Source organism: Heterocephalus glaber, unplaced genomic scaffold (genome assembly GCF_053883595.1).
Source record: "Heterocephalus glaber isolate CG9 unplaced genomic scaffold, H.glaber_assembly_v1.0 deba00001564, whole genome shotgun sequence".
Classification (NCBI taxonomy): Eukaryota; Metazoa; Chordata; class Mammalia; order Rodentia; family Bathyergidae; genus Heterocephalus; species Heterocephalus glaber.
This window is the reverse complement of record NW_028258351.1, coordinates 11739851-11751941: the sequence shown is the minus strand read 5'-3', so window position 1 is coordinate 11751941 and position 12091 is coordinate 11739851. Positions and strand designations below refer to the sequence as shown.

Sequence of the window (12091 nt, the reverse complement as noted above, 5' to 3'; positions counted from 1 at the left end):
TTAAATTAAAAAATATCTTTATTATCAAACACACACACATACAGAAATTAAAACCATTCAAAGAAGAACAATGCAAGGCAAAAAAAAAACTACGACAATATTCAAATACAGTAGAACTCAACCAAAACAAAACTGAACAGCACTTAAACATTTTTCCATATAACTTAAAAAAAATCTCAAGTACCAACAAGACACCAGAGGATGTGATTTGCTTCAGAAAGATCCCCAAAACCCACACTGAACAAATAATGGTCAGGAAAAAAAAATCCAGTTAGCTAGTATACTCCACATAAGCCAAACTTCTCCCTAATTTAAATTTTGATACAGTCGTATGACACACAATGGAAACACAATCCAAGAAATATGTTATTAGGCAATTTCAACTGTGTGTATCCTTAATTACACTTTCAGTTTCTCACACTAGAGAAACTATATGGTATTTACACATATGTGTCCTATTTATTTCACTTAAGAGGATGGCCTCAATATGCATCCATTTAGCTATAAATGTCTCTAGTTTCTTGTTCTTTACGGCTGAGTAGTATTCCATTTTATAAAAAAACACATCTTCTTTATCCAGTCTCCAGTTGATGGGTACTTGGGTTGTTTCCAAGCTTTAGCTATTACAAACTGTGCCGCAATAAACATGGGTGCACATATATTGCTGTGGTATGATTCTTTTAATTCTTTTAGGAAGATACCCAGCAGGGGGATAGCTGGGTTGAATGGGACCACTAAGCCTACTTCTTTTTTTTTTTTTTGTACCAGGAATTGAACTCAGGACCTTGCACTTGCGAGGCAGGTGGCAGAACCAGGAACCACTGAGCTAAATCCCCAGCCCCTAAGCCTAGTTCTTTGAGGTATCTCCATACTGATTTCCACAGTGACTGCACCAGTCTGCACTCCCACCAACAATGGAGAAGTGTTCCTTTTTCCCCACACTCCTGCCAGCATTTGTTATTGGTTGATTTCTTGATAGCAGCCATTCTTTCTGGGGTGAGGTGGAATCTCAGTGTTGTTTTCATCTGCATCTCTCGAATGACCAGTGATGTTGAACATTTTTTCATATATTTATTTGCTGCTTTTACTTCTTTGTGTGAGAAATGTCAGTTCATTTCAGATGCCCATTTTTGAATTGGGTCTTTGAATTTGGGGGATCTGATTTTTTTCAGTTCATTATATATTCTAGATAGTAGTCCTTTGTCTAAGGTACAGTTGCTGAAAATTTTTTCCCACATTGTAGGTTGTCTCTTTGCTCTGTTGGTGGTTTCTCTTGCAGTGCAGAAGCTTTTTAATAAGATGAGATCCCAGTTGTTGGTTCTTTGTGCAAGTTTCCATGCCAATGAGGTTTTGTTCATAAAGACTGTTACTATACCAAGCCTTCAAGAGTTCTACCTAACTTATCTTCCAGCAAATTTAGTGTTTCTGTCTTGATATTTAAATCTTTAATCCACTTTGATCTTAGTTTAGTGCATGGTGATAGGTATGGGTCTAGTTTTAATCTTTGTCAGGTTGAAGTCCAGTTTTTCCAACACCATTTATTAAATAGGCTATCTTTCCTCCAATGAGGATGGTTGCCTCCTTTGTCAAAGATGAGGTGGCTGAGCATATTTGTAGTTGTTTCTGCATCTTCTAATCTATTCCACTGATCCTTGGTTCTGTTCCTTTGCCAGTACCATGCTGTTTTTATCATAGTAATTTTGTAGTATAATTTCAAGACAGGGATTGTAATACCCCCAGCCATATCTCTGTTGCATAAAATTTCTTTTGCTATTCTAGGTCTTTTCTGGTTCCAAAAGAATTTTTGTATTGTTTAAAGCTATTGATTTTCGTGTGTTGACATTGTATCCACATACTTTACTGAATTTGGTTATTAAGTCTGGAAGACATTTGCTGGAGTTCTTGGGATATTCTATATAGAGTATCATGTCATCTGCAAACAATGACAATTTGACTTCTTCATTTCCTATTTTTATTCCTTTTATTTCTTTCTCTTGTCTAATTGCCGTGGCTAATGTTTCCAAAACTATATTGAATAGGAGTAGTGATAGTGGACATCCTTGTCTTGTTCCTGATTTAAGTGTGAAGGATTTCAGTTTTTGACCATTTAGTATGATATTGGCTGTTGGTTTTTCATAGATGGCTTTTATCAGATTGAGGTAGAGACCATCTATTCCAATTTTGTGTAGGGTTTGTTTTTTTTTTATCATAAATGCGTATTGGATTTTGTTGAATGCTTTTTCTGCATCTATTGAGATGATCATATAGTTTTTGTCCTTGGCTCTATTGATATAGTGTATTACATTGATTGATTTGCGTATGTTGAACCATCCCTGCATCCCTGGGGTAAATCCCGCTTGGTCAGTGTATATGGCCTTCTTGATGATCTTCTGCATCTATTTGCCAGAATCTTATTCAGGAATTTTGCATCTATTATTCATTAGTGAGATTGGCCTATAGTCCTCTTTTTCAGTTGGGTCTTTCTCTGCTTTGGGGATCAAGGTGATGCTTGCTTCCAGGAATGAATTTGGGAGTATTGCTTCCCTTTCAATTTCACTGAAGAGTTTAAACAGTAATGGCAGTAGTTCCTCTCTAAATGTCTTGTAGAATTCAGCAGTGAAGCCATCAGGACCTGGGGTTTTCTTAGTTGGTAGGTTTTTAATTATGTTTTTAATTTCACTGATTGATACTGGGTTGTTTAGAATTTTTAGGTCTTCTTTGTTCAACTTTGATAATTCACATGTATCTAAAAATCTGTCCATTTCTTCTGTGTTTTCCTTCTTATTGGTGTATAGGTTCTGGAAGTAGGTATTGATGATCCTCTGGATTTCTGCTGGGTCTGTTGTAATTACATCCTTTTCATTCCTAATTGCATGGATTTGGACCTTTTCTTTCCTTTTTCTGATAAGGTTGGCTAAGCATTTGTCAATTTTGTTGATTCTTTTGAAGAACCAACTCTTGGCTTCATTGACTTTTTGTATTGTTCTCTTAGTCTCCATTGCATTGATTTCTGCTCTGATCTTTATATTTCCTCCCTCATATGAGGTTTGGGTTTGTTGTGCTCTTCTTTTTCTAGAAGCTTGAGATTCAGCATCAGGTTGTTTAATTGGGCTCGCTCTGTTTTCCTAATATGAGTATTCACTGCTATGAATTTCCCTCGTAAGACTGCTTTCATTATGTCCCATAGATTCCAATATGTTGCATTATCATTGTCATTTAATTGTAGGAACTGACTGATTTCTTCTTTAATTTCCTCTGTGACCCATTAGTTATTCAGAAGTGTGTTGTTCAATTTCCTTGTGTTTATGAAATTCTTGTGGTTTCTTTTGCTACTGATCTCCCAATTTTATCACAGTGATCTGATAATATACAGGAAAGAACTTCAATTCCTTTGCACTTAAACATGTTCTATGAGTGAGTATGTGTTCTAATTTGGAGAACAACCCATGTGCAGCTGAAAAGAATGTGTATTCTGATTTTGTGGGGTGGAACACTGTAAACATCTGTTAAGTTCATTTGTTCAAGAGTTTGATTGAGTTCTAGTATTTTGTTGCTTGTGTTTTGTCTAATTGACCTGTATATTTGTGACAGTGAGGTATTGAGGTCCCCCACTACTATGGTATTAGTGCTTATATGATTTTTCATGTCTGTTAGTATTTGTTTTATATAGTTGAGTGCACTAGTGTTTGGTGCATAGATATTTATGATTGTCATCTCTTCCTCTTGGACTGTTCCCTTTACAAGGATGTAGTGTCCTTTTTTGTCTCTCTTAATAAGTGTTGGTTTGAAATCCACTTGATCTGCAAAGAGGAGAGCTATTCCTGGATTTTTTCAGGTTCCCATCACATGGAGTATTCTTTTCCACCCTTTAACTTTCAGTCTATGAGTTTCTTTTTGAATTAAGTGTGTTTCTTGTATGCAGAATATTGTTGGATCTTGCTTCTTGACCCATTCTGCCAGTCTATTTCTTTTGATTGGTGAATTGAGACCCTTAACATTGATGGTTATAACTGATACATATTGACTTATCATTGTCATGACTTTTTCTTTTTGTTGGATTCTCCCTCTTTGTGTTTAATTTCTTGTCATGCCTGATGGATTCATTCTGCTGGGCTTCCTGGGGTTGTGATCCTCATTGTCTTTTCCTAGGATATTATCTAAATTTTTTTGGAGTGCTGGTTTGGTGTTCATGAAGTTCCAAGGTGCTTTTTGTCATGAAAGTATCTTATTTCTCCATCAATTTTGAAAGATAGTTTTGCAGGGTACATCAATCTAGGTTGGAGGCTGTTTTCCTTTAGGGCTTGGAATATGTCACTCCAAGCTCTTCTTGCTTTGAGGGTTTGCATTGAGAAGTCTACTGTGATTCTGATGGGCTTTCCTTTGTATGTGATTTCTTTCTTTTCTCTTACTGCTTGTAGAATTTTGTTCTGTTGGGTTTCTGGAATCTTAACTATTATATGACTATATGTAGAATTTTTTTTGGCCATGGCTAGTCAGAGTCCTATATGCCTTAGCTATTTGTATGTCAAGTCCTTTTCCCCTGTTTGGGAAGTTTTCTGCCATCACTTCTGTGAACAGTTTTTATTATGTCATCTGCACTCTCTTCTGTTTCTTCATTGACTCTGATCATTCTTATGTTAGTCTTCTTTGCATCGTCTAGCAGCTGCTGGATTGATTTCTCATGGTTCCTTACTATTTTAAAGAGATTTTTCTTTTCCTGGTCACTAATTGCAATCTTATCTTCTATATTTGAAATTCTGTCCTCACAGTGGTTCATTCCGCTGCATAGACTTTCAATGGAGTTTTTAATCTCCCGGAAATCTGTTTGCATCTGTTTTATGGATTCCATTTGTTTCCTATGTTGGCATTCCATCATGTTCCTCAGCTCCTCTCTAGATTTATTAATCATGCTTTGCACTACTAGCACAATCTCTGCTGTTATATGAGAAATTATTTCTGATTTCATTTTTTCCAGATCCTCTTTTGTTGCCAGTTCAGGGAGTCCAGGTGGTTGAGTATCAGAGTGTTCCATCTCATTTCCCTTTAGGGTTGCTGTTGGTGATCTGGAAGTCTGGTATAACCATCAATGTTAATGGTCTCAATACACTAATCAAAACAAACAGTCTGGCAGAATGGGTCAAAAAGCAAGATTCAACAATACACTGCATGCAAGAAACACATTTAATTCAAACAGAAATGTATAGACTAAAAGTCAAAGGATGGAGAATAATATTCCATGTGACAGGAACCTGGAAAAAAGCAGGGGTAGCTATTCTATTTCCAGACAAAGTGGATTTCAAGTCAAAACTGATTATGAGAGACAAAGAAGGTCACTACTTCCTTGTAAAGGAAACAATCTAAGAGGAAGAGAACAATCATAAATATATATACACTAAATAGCAGTGCACCCAACTATATAAAACAAATATTAATGGACATGAAAAATTATATAAGCACTAATACAGTTGTAATAAGGTACCTCAAATACCCCACTGTCACAAATAGATCAACTAGATGAAAAAATCAATAATGAAATATTAAAACTGAACCAAACATTTGAACAGATGGACTTAGTACATGTCGACAGAGTGTTCTACCCCACAACATCAGAATACACATTCTTCTCAGTTACACTTGGGATGTTCTCCAAAATAGACTAAGTGCAAAGAAATTGAAATTATCCCATGCATATTATCAGACCATAGTGCAATGAAATTGGAAAAAAATGGCAAAAGAAATGACAAGAACTTCATAAACACACGGATATTAAATAACACCCTCTTGAACAACCAATGGATCACAGATGAAATTAATGAAGAAATCAGACAGTTTCCACAATTAAACAATAATGACAGTACAACATCCTGGAATTCATGGGATGCAATGAAAGCAGTCCTATGAGGGAGATTTATAGCAGTGAATACCCATATTAGGAAAACAGAGTGGGCTCAAATAACTCTTTTTTTTAAAACTGTATATCCTTTTATTGGTACATTTTAGGTATACAATATAATGACATTCATCATTGGAAATTTGCACCTTTACATAATCTCTCTTGGTTCTTATTTTCCCCCCTTCCCCTGCCCTCCTTTCAACCCCTCCATCCCTCCCTATTTACAAAGACTTTGTTTCCATTTTTTCATTTTCTCATATTAATTCCATTCCCTTCTTTCCTTTCTCCAACCCCTCCCACTTCTCTTTCCCCTCCCCCTTCCCCTTCCCCTTTGCCCCTTTTCTTCCTATTTCACATTATCTATTATACCTTTTAGTCCTTACTTACACTTTCAGTTTCTCACACTAGAGAAACTATTTGGTATTTACACATGTGTGTCCTGTTTATTTCACTTAAGAGTATTCCCTCAATGTGCATCCACTTAGCTATAAATGTCTCTAATTTCTCATTTTTAATGGCTGAGTAGTACTCCATTTTATTTTTAAAAACCATATTTTCTTTATCCAGTCTCCAGGTGATGGCATTTGGGCTGTTTCCAAGTTTTAGCTATTACAAATTGTGCTGCTATGAACATGGGCGCACATATATCACTGTGGTATGATTCTTTTAATTCTTTGGGGAAGATACCCAGCAGGGGAATAGCTAGGTCAAAGGGGACTTCCAGTCCTAGTTCTTTGAGGTATCTCCATACTGATTTCCACCAGTGGTTGCACCAGTCTACACTCCCACCAGCAATGGAGCGGTGTTCCTCTTTCCCCACAGCCCTGCCAGCATTTGTTATTGGTGGATTTCTTGATAGCAGCCATTCTTTCTGGGGTGAGGTAGAATCTCAGCATTGTTTTCATTTGCATCTCTTGAATGACCAGCGATGTTGAACATTTTTACATGTTTATTTGCCATTTCTACTTCTTTGTGTGAGAAATGTCTGTTCATTTCAGATGCCCATATTTGGATTGGGTCTTTAAATTTGAGAGGTCTGATTTTTTAAAGTTCTTTATAGAGTCAAGATAGTAGACCTTTGTATGAGGGACCACTGGTGAAAATTTTTTCCCACATTGTGGGTTGTCTCTTCACCCTGCTGGTGGTTTCTCTTGCTGTGCAGAAGCATTTTAGTAAGAAGAGAATCCACTTGTTGATTGTTTGTGCTAGTTCATGGGCAACTGAGGTTTTGTTCTTAAATTCTTTTCCTACATCAGTGTCTTCAAGAGTTCTACCTAACCTCTGTTCCAGCTGGTTCAGCATTTCTGTTTTAATATTTAGATCTTTAATCCATTTTTATTTTAGTTTAGTGCATGGTGAGAGATATAGTTTTAATCTTTGGCAAGTTGAAACCCAATTTCTCCAGCACCATTTATTAAAGAGGTTATCTTTCCTCCAGTGAGGGTGTTTGGCTCCTTTGTCAAGATGAGGTGGCTGAGTGTGTCTGGAATTGTCTCTGAATCTTCTAATCTGTTCCACTGGTCCTCAGGTCTGTTTCTTTGCCAGTACCATGCTGTTTTTATCACAGTAGCTTAGTAATATAGTTTCAAGTTGGGGGTTGTAATACCCCCTGCCATGTCTCTGTTGCCTAAAATTGCTTTTGCCATTCTGGGTCTCTTTTTGTTCCAAATGAATTTTTGGATTGTTTTCTCAAGGTCCATGAAGTATGCTCCTGGGATTTCAATTGGGATTGCATTGAATCTATATAGCAGTTTTGGAAGTATGGCCTTTTTCACTATGTTGATCCTTCCTACCCAGAAACAGGGGATGTCTTTCCATTTTTGGATATCCTCTTCAATCTCTTTTTATTATCACTGTAGCTTTATAGTATAACTTTCAGTCAGGGATTGTGATGCTGTTGCCTTGCCTTTGTGGCCCAGAATTGCTTTTGCTATTCTAGGTCTGTTCTGTTTCCATATGAATTTTAGGATTGATTTCTCTAGTTTTGTGAGGTATGATATTGGTATTTTGATTGAAATTGGATTAAATCTGTATAATGGTTTTAAAAGTGTGGGTATTTGTACTATATTTGTTCTGCCTATCCAAGAAAAATGCAAATCTTTCCATTTTCCAATATCCAATATCCTCTGTGTACTGCAGTTTTCAATGTATAGGTCTTTCACTTTCTTTGTTAGATTGATTTCTAAGTATTTCATTTTTCCTGATGATATTGTGAAAGGTGTTGTTTTCCTAATTCCTTTCTCAGCGAGGTTGTTATTCATGTACATGTTGACTTTATATCATGGTATGCTGCTGAAAGTGGTTATTAATTCTAGGAGTCTTTTGGTGGAGTTTTTGGTATCTTCTATGTAGAGTATCATGCCATCCATCAGCAAATAATGATAAATTAACTTCTTCCTTTCCTATCCATATTCTTTTTATTTGTTTCTCTTGCCTAATTGCTCTGACTAATGTTTCAAAAACTGTATTGAACAGAAGTGGTGATAGTGGGCATCCTTGTCTTGTTCTTAATTTTAGAGTGAAAGCTTTCAGTTTTTGACCATTTAGTAGGATGCTGACTGTTGGCTTGTCATAGATGGCTTTTACCAGATTGAGACAAAGACCTTCTAGTCCAGTTTTCTGTAGAGTTTTCTTCATGAATGGATGTTGGACTTTGTCAAATGCTTTCTTAGCAACTTTTGAGATGATCATGTGGTTTTTGTCCTTGGTTCTGTTAATGTGGTATATTACATTCATTGATTTGCATATGTTGGACCATCCCTGAATCCCTGGGATGAATCCTACTAGGTTATGCTGTATAACCTTTTTGATGATTTGCTGAATTCTGTTTGCCATTATCTTATTTAGGATTTTTGCATCTATTTCATTAAGGAGATTGGCCTATAGTTCTCATTTTCAGTTGGGTCCGTCTCTGGTTTTGGTATCAGGGTAATTCCTGTTTCCAGCAATGAGTCTGGGAGTATTAGAGTTTGAAGAGTAATGGCATTAGATATTCTTTAAAGTTCCTGTAGAATTCAGCAGTGAATCTCTCAAGACTTGGGCTTTTCTTTGTTGGTAGTTTTAAAATTACTTATTCAATTTAATTGATTGATATTGAATTGTTTAGAATTTTTATGTCTTCTTCATTCAGCTTTAGTAATTCATGTGTACCCAGGAATCTATCAGTTTCTTCTGAATTTTCCCTCTTATTAGCGTACAGGCTTTCAAAGTAGGTATTGATGATCTTCTGGATTTCTGTAGGATCTGTTGTGATTTTGACCTTTTCATTCCTAATTACATGGATTTGTGTTTTTTCTTTCCCTGGTTTTAAAATGTTGGCTAAAGGTTTGTTTATTTTATTTAATCTTTCAAAGAGCAAACTCTTTGATTCTTTGATTCTTTGTATTGTTTTCTTGGTCACAATTACATTAATTTCTGGTCTTATCTTTATAATTTTCTGTCTCATATATGCTATAGGTTTAACTTTCTCTTCTTTTTCTAGAACCTTAGGTCATTTATTTGAGCTTGCTCTGATTTTCTGATGTGGGAATTCACTGCTATAAATTTGTCTTGTAGGACTGCTTTCATTGCATCCCATAAGTTCCAATATGCCATATTGGTATTATTGTTCAGTTGTAGAAATTGTCTATTTTCTTTTTCAATTTCATCTGTGACCTGTTGGTTGTTCAAGAGAATATTAATTTCCATGTATTTATGAAGTGTGTGTGGTTTTGGTATTTATTTTCAATTTCATCACACTATGATTTGATAATATGCATGGGATAATTTCAATTCCTTTGCATTTACTTAAGCATGTTCTATGAGCAGGTATATGGTTTGTTTTGGAGAAAGTCCCATGTGCTGCTGAGAAGAATGTGTATTCTGTTGTTGTGGGTTGAAACACTGTAGGTATCTGCTAAGTCCATTTTTTCAAAGGTTTGATTCAGTTCTGATATTTCTTTATTGATTTATTTTGTCTAATTGATCTGTTTATTTCTGACAGTGGAGTGTTGAGGTCCTCCATTACAACTGTATTAGTGCATATCTGATTTTTCTTGTCTATTAGTATTTGTTTTATATAGCTGGGTGTGCTGGTATTTGGCGCATACGTATTTATGGTTATCTCTTCCTCTTGAATTGTTTCCTTGACAAATATGTAGTGATCTTATTAGTCTCTTCTGATCATCCGTGCCTTGAAATTCACTTTGCAAATAGAACTGCTACTCTTTGTTTTTCTGGGTTCCTGTTGTATGGAGTATTGTTTTTCATTCTTTGACTTCAGTCTATGAATTTCTTTTTGGGTTAAATGTGTTTCTCATATGCACCATATTGTTGGATCTTGTTTCTTGATCCATTCTGCCAATCTGTTTCTTTTGACTGGTGAACTGAGACCATTAACATTGATTGTTATAAATGATATGAATTGACTTATCTTTGTCATTATATTATTTTCTACTGCAGGCCGAGCCTGAAGACGGCCCTTCACCTCCAACCTACTCTTTCTCCTCCCTACTCCCTTTCTCCTCCATAGATTAGACAGTCAAACAGACTAACATTGTAGACCCTGGATGGAACAGCCTCAGGAGACAGTTATGTTGTGTATCCTTCCCTGTTCCCTTCCTGTGCATGCCCTGATCACGAAACAATCATGTTATGTTCCACCTAGGTCATGTAGGCCACGTAGCACTATTTGCCCCACCTTCTCTTCCTGTTTGCCTTCTACTATAAATAAAGAGTGCATGGTGCTCCACGTGGCCATTAGCTCCCCACAAGCTATAGTTCCACCTGGTCCCAAACTTCAAGAATAATTTTGGTTTCTTTGTTTCTTCATCTCCCACTGCTCTCTCCAGCTTTGGACCCTACTCTGTGCAGGTCTTGGCAATTTTCCTGTTGTAGGTTCCTATTCTTTCCATGCTGTTTAATTGCTTCCCTTACTTAGTGGATTCATTCTATTGGGATTTATGGAATTGTTCTTTGTTGTCTCTTTCTAGGATATCCTTCAGAACTTTTTGGAGTGCTGGTTTGGTGGTCATGAATTTCTTCAGATGTTCTTTATCATTGAAATATCTTATTTCTCCATCAATTTCAAAAGATAATTTTTCAGGGTATAACAATCTTGGCTGAAGGTAACACTTTTAGTGCTTGAAATACTTCAATCTCTCCTTGACTTAAGGGTTTGTGTTCCAAAGTCTACTGTGATTGTGATCCATTTTCCTTTCCTGCTGTGATTGTTTCTTTTCTTTAATAGCTTTTAATATTCTGTTCTTATGCTGAATTTCTGGAATCTTGACTATTATGTGCCTTGGTGTAGTTTTTTCTGAACACAGCTAATTGGAGTTCTATATGCCTTACTTATTTGTATGTCAAATTCTTTTTCTATGCTTGGGAAATTTTCTGTGAACGAGTTTACATTCTTTGTGCTATCATCTACTTTTTCATTGATTCCAATTAATCTTATGTTATTCTTCTTTGCATTGTCTAGCAGCTGTTATATTGATTCTTCATAGTCCCTTGCTATTTTTTTGAAGTCTGTCATTTGATAATTGCCAACTGCAACCCTGTCTTCTAGATCTCATATTCTATCCTGACATTGCTTGATTCTGCTGCATACACTTTCAATGGAATTTTTAATCTCCTGGATATCTGTTTGAATCTGTTTTATGGCATCCGGTTCTTTCTTATGTGGCATTCATGGTTTTCTTCCCTTTTCTAAGCACTTCTCTTTTTTTTAATCTGTACCTACTCTAGATTTACTAACCATTTCCTTCATTATGGTCATTATCTCTTTAATTATCTGTTTAACTATTTCTGATTTTTTTCTAGAGATTTATTCATCTGCTACCATTTCAGAAAGTTCTACTAGGTGGCTTTTGATTTCTTTCACCTCAATGCCCTCTGGATTTGCTTTGGGTGAGTTTGGGGTATTGGGTTGCATCTTGCTTCTGTGTATTCTCTTTCTGTTGTTGGTGTTGTTTATTGGTTTTTTGCATTGAGGCTCATAAATTGCTTATGGCCAATGGCTTTATTACTAGTATTGAGACCTCTTAAGGAAATGACTACTTTGCAGAGATGTCTTCTAGGCATAGCTGGCTTTTGGCCTTTGAGTTTGTCCCAGGATCCTACCTCTTCTGTTTATTAGAGATGAAAGGTTGCAGCCTGATTGACATAGCACCCTGTTTGTTTGTACTTGTCTGTAGTATTGTTTATGACCCACAGATG

General features: G+C 36.1%; 1 protein-coding gene across 1 annotated transcript in view; it reads right to left on the bottom strand.

Moving 5' to 3' along the window:
* The window catches only part of Efcab5 (EF-hand calcium binding domain 5), a 151186-nt gene that overhangs the window by 64357 nt on the left and 74738 nt on the right, over positions 1-12091 (bottom strand).